This window comes from Sinocyclocheilus anshuiensis, unplaced genomic scaffold, assembly GCF_001515605.1.
Source record: "Sinocyclocheilus anshuiensis isolate Anshui unplaced genomic scaffold, SAMN03320099.WGS_v1.1 scaffold2198, whole genome shotgun sequence".
Classification (NCBI taxonomy): Eukaryota; Metazoa; Chordata; class Actinopteri; order Cypriniformes; family Cyprinidae; genus Sinocyclocheilus; species Sinocyclocheilus anshuiensis.
The window spans coordinates 158,060-165,494 of NW_015560625.1; the positions used below are offsets into that span (position 1 = coordinate 158,060).

Sequence of the window (7,435 nt, forward strand, 5' to 3'; positions counted from 1 at the left end):
AAGGGAATTATTATTCTTTTTGGTAACCCTTTACTTAAAGCCTTTATGTATAAAGGTATTCATAATGTACATTATAATGCATGATATCTTTTCATAACTCTACCCAAACTTAAAATGCATTATAGTATTTGAAGGTTTGTTTGTTGTGTTTTAATGCATTATACTTTCTAAAGGTGTAACAGTGAATACATAAGTATTATAATGTATTATATATAACTAGCTACAATTATTCATGAGCTCATGCAGTGCATTATAAGGTGCATAATTAATGCATTAAAACACTTTCATATAAAGGTTGCATGTACAAAATACCACAGTATTGTATATTTACAATACAATTAAATGCAATGCATTATGAAAACCAACATTGTGAGTTATTGCAACACGACTAATGCACTGCAGAAGAAATAAAGCACAATTCAAAACGAGTAGCAGGTTGCCATGAAAGCAGGTTGCCATGACAACTCATTCAAGACAACGCAAACAGAATTCGCACAATCCTGCAATCAGACAAATTCATGTCATTGTAAATGTGATGATGCAATACAAAACCAATAAAAAAAAATCTGCATAATGAGACACGAGAATGCAGATATGAAACATGACAACACAAAGGAACGACTGTGGAAACTCGCTCATGCACTCTTAGAAACGACTCTACTATTTATATGCAAATGTGTTGATGATTTTCTCTGAGCTGCCAAACTCATTTACTTTATCTGCTGCTTCCCACCTCACAGACAAACCGGCCTGCTCTCAATCAGGTCCGCTTCTGCTCTATTTCCAGCGCAGCTCATGTTCATCGCTTTCATAACAGCTTTATTTATATCTGCTAAATTCTGCTGTTTTACATGATAAACGTGTGACTGTGGAAACATGAAAACTGCTGAAACCGAATGACAAAGAGGAAAAGTCATAATCCAATATTAGATTAAACAAAATGTAACATTCAGTTCTTAAATATAATATGAAAAGTTGTGTTAATATTTTAAATTTTTATATATTTTGTTTTCATTGTAATTCTAGTTAAGGTTGTGCATTTTTTGTCATCAATATATCATCATTATTATTTTTTAAATATGTCTATATAGTTTTTTTAATTAAACTTTAGTTTCTATTTTTAGTTTATTTAGTTTTAGTTATTTTAGTACTTCAAATGAAACAATAAAAATTAGACATTTTTACTTTTTTATATTTTATTTAATTAAAAGTTTATTTTATTTCAAGTATAAATAACAAAATAATAATACTTTTTTTTATGGTTTTAGTTTTAGTTAATGACAATAACCTTGACCCAAACCTTACTTTTCAATTAGATTCACTCTGTTGTGAATAACAACAACAACAACAATAATATTATTATTATTATTTATTTAGTTAATTAGGATAAAAATAATTTTAATTTACAAACATTTTTATAGTTTTAGTTCATGATAATAACACAAATGATACAAACTGTGTAGTATTTAATGTCTGAGGTTCGTTCCAAATCACTGTAGCAACAGTAACCGTGATGCTTGACTTGTACTTTGTTCTGTAAATTAGTGTCAAGGAGATTTTGGACAGTGAAAACCTTGACTAAGCAAATTAGCATCTTTCTGAGTTTGAATCTGAACAGGTTTGACGCTGCTACACTCACGCTGGGCTCCATGGTAACAGATACAGACGGTCTCTCGCTGGGGTCGCCACGGTTCCTCCCGGCTCATCACGGCTGCCATGGCAACAGACCGATCGTATGCAAAGAGGACTGTTGCTACCACGGCGACAGGAAGCTGAAGGATCATCATCAGAGTCTCTGAAAATCAAACGGACTGATGAGGAGAACCGCCGACTGAAAGAGAGGAGAGGACCAGACACACACTCACACACTCACTCACACTCACACACTCACACACACACACACACACTCTCACTCACACACACACACACACACTCTCACTCACACACACACACACACACTCTCACTCACACACACACACACACACTCTCACTCACACACACACACACACACTCTCACTCACACACACACACACACACTCTCACTCACACACACACACACACACTCTCACTCACACACACACACACACACTCTCACTCACACACACACACACACACTCTCACTCACACACACACACACACACTCTCACTCACACACACACACACACACTCTCACTCACACACACACACACACACTCTCACTCACACACACACACACACACTCTCACTCACACACACACACACACACTCTCACTCACACACACACACACACACTCTCACTCACACACACACACACACACTCTCACTCACACACACACACACACACTCTCACTCACACACACACACACACACTCTCACTCACACACACACACACACACTCTCACTCACACACACACACACACACTCTCACTCACACACACACACACACACTCTCACTCACACACACACACACACACTCTCACTCACACACACACACACACACTCTCACTCACACACACACACACACACTCTCACTCACACACACACACACACACTCTCACTCACACACACACACACACACTCTCACTCACACACACACACACACACTCTCACTCACACACACACACACACACTCTCACTCACACACACACACACACACTCTCACTCACACACACACACACACACTCTCACTCACACACACACACACACACTCTCACTCACACACACACACACACACTCTCACTCACACACACACACACACACTCTCACTCACACACACACACACACACTCTCACTCACACACACACACACACACTCTCACTCACACACACACACACACACTCTCACTCACACACACACACACACACTCTCACTCACACACACACACACACACTCTCACTCACACACACACACACACACTCTCACTCACACACACACACACACACTCTCACTCACACACACACACACACACTCTCACTCACACACACACACACACACTCTCACTCACACACACACACACACACTCTCACTCACACACACACACACACACTCTCACTCACACACACACACACACACTCTCACTCACACACACACACACACACTCTCACTCACACACACACACACACACTCTCACTCACACACACACACACACACTCTCACTCACACACACACACACACACTCTCACTCACACACACACACACACACTCTCACTCACACACACACACACACACTCTCACTCACACACACACACACACACTCTCACTCACACACACACACACACACTCTCACTCACACACACACACACACACTCTCACACACTCTCTCACACACACACTCTCTCACACACACACACACACACAGACAGATGATGGATTAATGAAAATAATGAAAATAACAGACTACTGAACACACAAACTGTACAACAACTTTAGCGAATAACTAATTACAGTAAAAGTAGCACTACTAACGTACCTTTATTTTTCAGTAGTCTGACAGCAGCTCACATCATGACTTCTAGCAGAACTCATTTGAGCTTTTCCATCAGCAGTCAGTCTGTTAGAAAACAAACAAACACATTTAATATTTAACAAATTAAAGTTTACACTTGAAAACAAACGACTGCATTTTAATTCATTTTATTTATTTAATGAAGTTCCAAACGTGGGTTGGGAGGAGCTTAATCATTCAGTCCTGTCAATCATCTTTAAGAGCCTACATAAGCAGCAGTCATTGCACCATTTCAGCAACAATTCTTCCGGCATCCCTCCATCTCCTCCTTTATTTCTGTTATAATTCTACCTCTATGTAGTACCGCAATAGGGAGGTTAAACTCGGAGCTCAAGCTGAGCCTCGGGTTCGAGCCTCGATCGAGGACAGCAAGCCAAGTTCTTTTACCATTAACCATCAGGACTGGATGGGCAGGCCAACTCCTGAATTTGTTTATTTATTGATGCTCATTGATATTTTGAACCACATTCCCTATTTAGACATCTTCACTATAATGCTCACTTGTGCTTTACTGCCATGTTTTACATTCACTGCATTTGCCAATACAACATTTCCAGGTTAAATGATCATTTGCTGTCTGTTTTGATGTTTCATTGCCTCTGATCTCTGCACAACGACAACAAAGATCAATGCAATCTAATCTGTCTCTGAATTTCACTGCATTAGACAGATAAAAAAAAGTTCAGTCACATTCAGATGTGTTTATGCAGGCTTAGTGTCTACATGTATTCTGGGACAAAACCAGAAAGACAAGCTGAATGATAGAAATAAAGGGCTTGAGTGGCAAACAGAAAGTGAAGTACACTGCATGTAAATCATGAATGTTGAACTGCTGCTCTCTAGTGTGCGGATCGTTGTGATGCAGCTCACTTTCTTCAGATCATCAGATGTGCTTGCATTATTCTTACATTGATCAGCAGTATTGATCTAAAACCACTGATCAAACTCCAGTCAGTGATGGTTTATGCTCTTTTTCTCTTCTTCACCAAACACTCATCTAATCGGTAGGGATGCCAGCTGATTGTTTTAACAATGAATTATTCTAGTTACATTATGTGCTGATTAATTTATCATGTATATTAATATTTGAGAAGTCATATTTATTTATATATAGCAGTTTATACAATACGGACCGTTTCAAAGCAGCTTCACAGAAATAAACAGGAAAATAGTGTTAGTGTTCATCAGTTTTGAAACAAATTCAATTCTACTACTGTGAAAGGAGTTTCTTCTGCTCACCAAGGATGGATTTATGTGCTTAAAAATACACTAAAAACAGTAAAATAGTGAAATATTATTACAATTTAAAACAGCTGTTTTCTATGTATCTATTACTGTAATGTATTTCTGTGATGCGCAGCTGTATTTTCAGCATCATTACTCCAGTCTTCAGTGTCGGTTAAACTCGGAGCTCAAGCTGAGCCTCGATCGAGGACAGCAAGCCAAGTTCTTTTACCATTAACCATCAGGACTGGATGGGCAGGCCAACTCCTGAATTTGTTTATTTATTGATGCTCATTGATATTTTGAACCACATTCCCTATTTAGACATCTTCACTATAATGCTCACTTGTGCTTTACTGCCATGTTTTACATTCACTGCATTTGCCAATACAACATTTCCAGGTTAAATGATCATTTGCTGTCTGTTTTGATGTTTCATTGCCTCTGATCTCTGCACAACGACAACAAAGATCAATGCAATCTAATCTGTCTGGTCTCTTGCTGTATCGTAGTTAAATGATTGAACCGGTTTGTTTCTGACTGATGACGAGAGAGAGATGAACTAAACTGATTTTCAGGCCAGCTTGAGCTCAGTCCTCAGAGCAAAGAGAGCATCACGGGTCTTCAGCATCAATCAATAACAGAAAACGCTTCAGTGACCCGAGAAACAGGACAAGGTAAAACTTTTGAATGCACAGATCACCTGAGCATGCATATATATATATATATATATATATATATATATATATATGATGAAACATTATAATTTAGCTTTATAAAAAAATAACACAATAATATAATACTTTATATATCAGCTGTATTTTCAGCATCATTACTCCAGTCTTCAGTGTCACATGATCTTCAGAAATCATTCTAATATGCTGATTTGCTGCTCAAGAAACATTTCTGATTATTATCAATGTTGAAAACATTAATATTTTTGTAGAAACAGTGATGCATTTTATTTTTCAGGATTCACAGATGAATACAAAGTTCAAAAGAACAGCATTTATTTGAAATAGAAATCTTTTCTAACATTATAAATGTATATTTACGGTCACTTTTGATACATTTAATGCGTCCTTGCTGAATAAAAGCGATCATTTCTTTGTTTCCTTGTTGCCTTCTGTATTTTTATTTTCTTTTTTTTTTTAATTAATTGTAATCTCTAAACAATGAACATACAATTAAAGGCAATCATTTTGCATCAAATCAAAAACTAAGACAAAATAAAAACAAATGAGCATTGATAAGAAATTAAGATAAATTTTCTGCATTATAAAATCAAAGCATATATGTTTAAGGCTTTACTGAAATTGACTTTTTTGGTTTATTTCTCACTTTAGTTTAAGGATGAAGGAACACTGTAAAAAATATTTTTCAAAGTCGTAAATAAAGATTATTAGAGTCAGTTTTAGAAAATACTATTTCAGTTTTTCAACTTCAAAATTGTATGTTTAATTCAATGAGCCAATCAGCTGTGATCCGCACATGAAATTCAGATATTTTTGTTATTTTACACAACTCACTTTCCAACTTGCCATTTCTCTGTAATTTACTAGCAATTTTTGAGTGAAAATAGTTTAAACACCATTCAGTATAGTGACTATTTCGATCTAAAAATGAAATGTAAATGGGAATTGAAAAAAAAAAATAATCTGTGGATTAAGAATTGTTCATATAGGAGTAAATTCCCAATATACCTCATTTTCAAATGTACATCATAGTCATAAAACATCTTTTTCTTTGAGTTGCATTTCAGTGTTTTAAATCTGGTGAACAACCTTAAATGATACCTCTATAGTTTCATTGGGAATACATGAGTGGCACATCAAAGGTTTGTGTGAAGCACAAGTCAAGCAGTCAGTTTAATTGAATGGTTACTCGTGTGATTCTGACGCGTCAACCTTCACGAGTCCTGCAGCGTTTGCTTCTAAACTTGCTGTTTTCAACCCAAAGACCCTCGGTTAGCTGCTGGTTCAGCTGTGTTTAATTACGAACTAAACTCTGCAGGAAAGCGGCTCTTCGGGAGCAGGAATGAGGGACTCTGATTCAGCCGACAACTCAATAAAAGATCAATTAAACCATTTCAGAGTCACTCATACAGCTGTCACTGCATCATATGGTACACTGCAGTGGGGTTTCTTTTTAAAAAATTAAAACTGTTTCTGAAAAATGTGTGGTTATACTTTCAAAACAAATAAATAAACTTCGTATAATTTGATCCAGTTAATTTATCTACACAAATGTTTAAAAAACATAACAGTAACTGGGGTAAATAACTTCCACTAAACAAACAAACAGATCAATAAAGCTAACTAACTTCATATATTTCATCTAATAATTTATCTAAACAGTTTAAAAAATGTAATGTAATTGGGTTAAAATGTGTATTAGTGGAATTTCGTTTTTTAAAAGAAATCAATCAATCAATCAATCAATCAATCCAGTGATTTGTTACAGTGTTTGTACAATCGTTTCAAAAATATAAATGGCAAGTGGGTTAAATAGCGTGAAATTAATTTTTTTAAATGAAACCTGCCTTGGGGAAAATGTTTGATTACTTCCAAAACACAATCAATCCATAGACAAACTTCATATATTTTATCCAGTAATTTGTAACCTGCAAAACTGTTTTTAAAAATCAAAAGATAATTGGGTTATTTTTTATTGCTTTTTAAAACAATAATTAGTTGTACAAAAATTATATATTATAGCCCTGCTAAT

General features: G+C 36.2%; 1 long non-coding RNA gene across 3 annotated transcripts in view; it reads right to left on the minus strand.

Moving 5' to 3' along the window:
• Positions 1–1,438: 1,438 nt before the first annotated feature.
• LOC107681927 (uncharacterized) overlaps positions 1,439–7,435 on the minus strand; it is a 10,740-nt gene continuing 4,743 nt past the window's right edge. For 2 of the 3 annotated variants that reach the window (XR_001633315.1, XR_001633316.1), the window contains exons 2-3: positions 3,449–3,529; positions 1,439–1,795 (exon numbers count right to left, since the gene is read on the minus strand). This is a non-coding gene — a long non-coding RNA (uncharacterized LOC107681927). The remainder of the gene's footprint in view (positions 1,796–3,448; positions 3,530–7,435) is intronic. The other variant, XR_001633317.1, reaches the window with a different exon arrangement.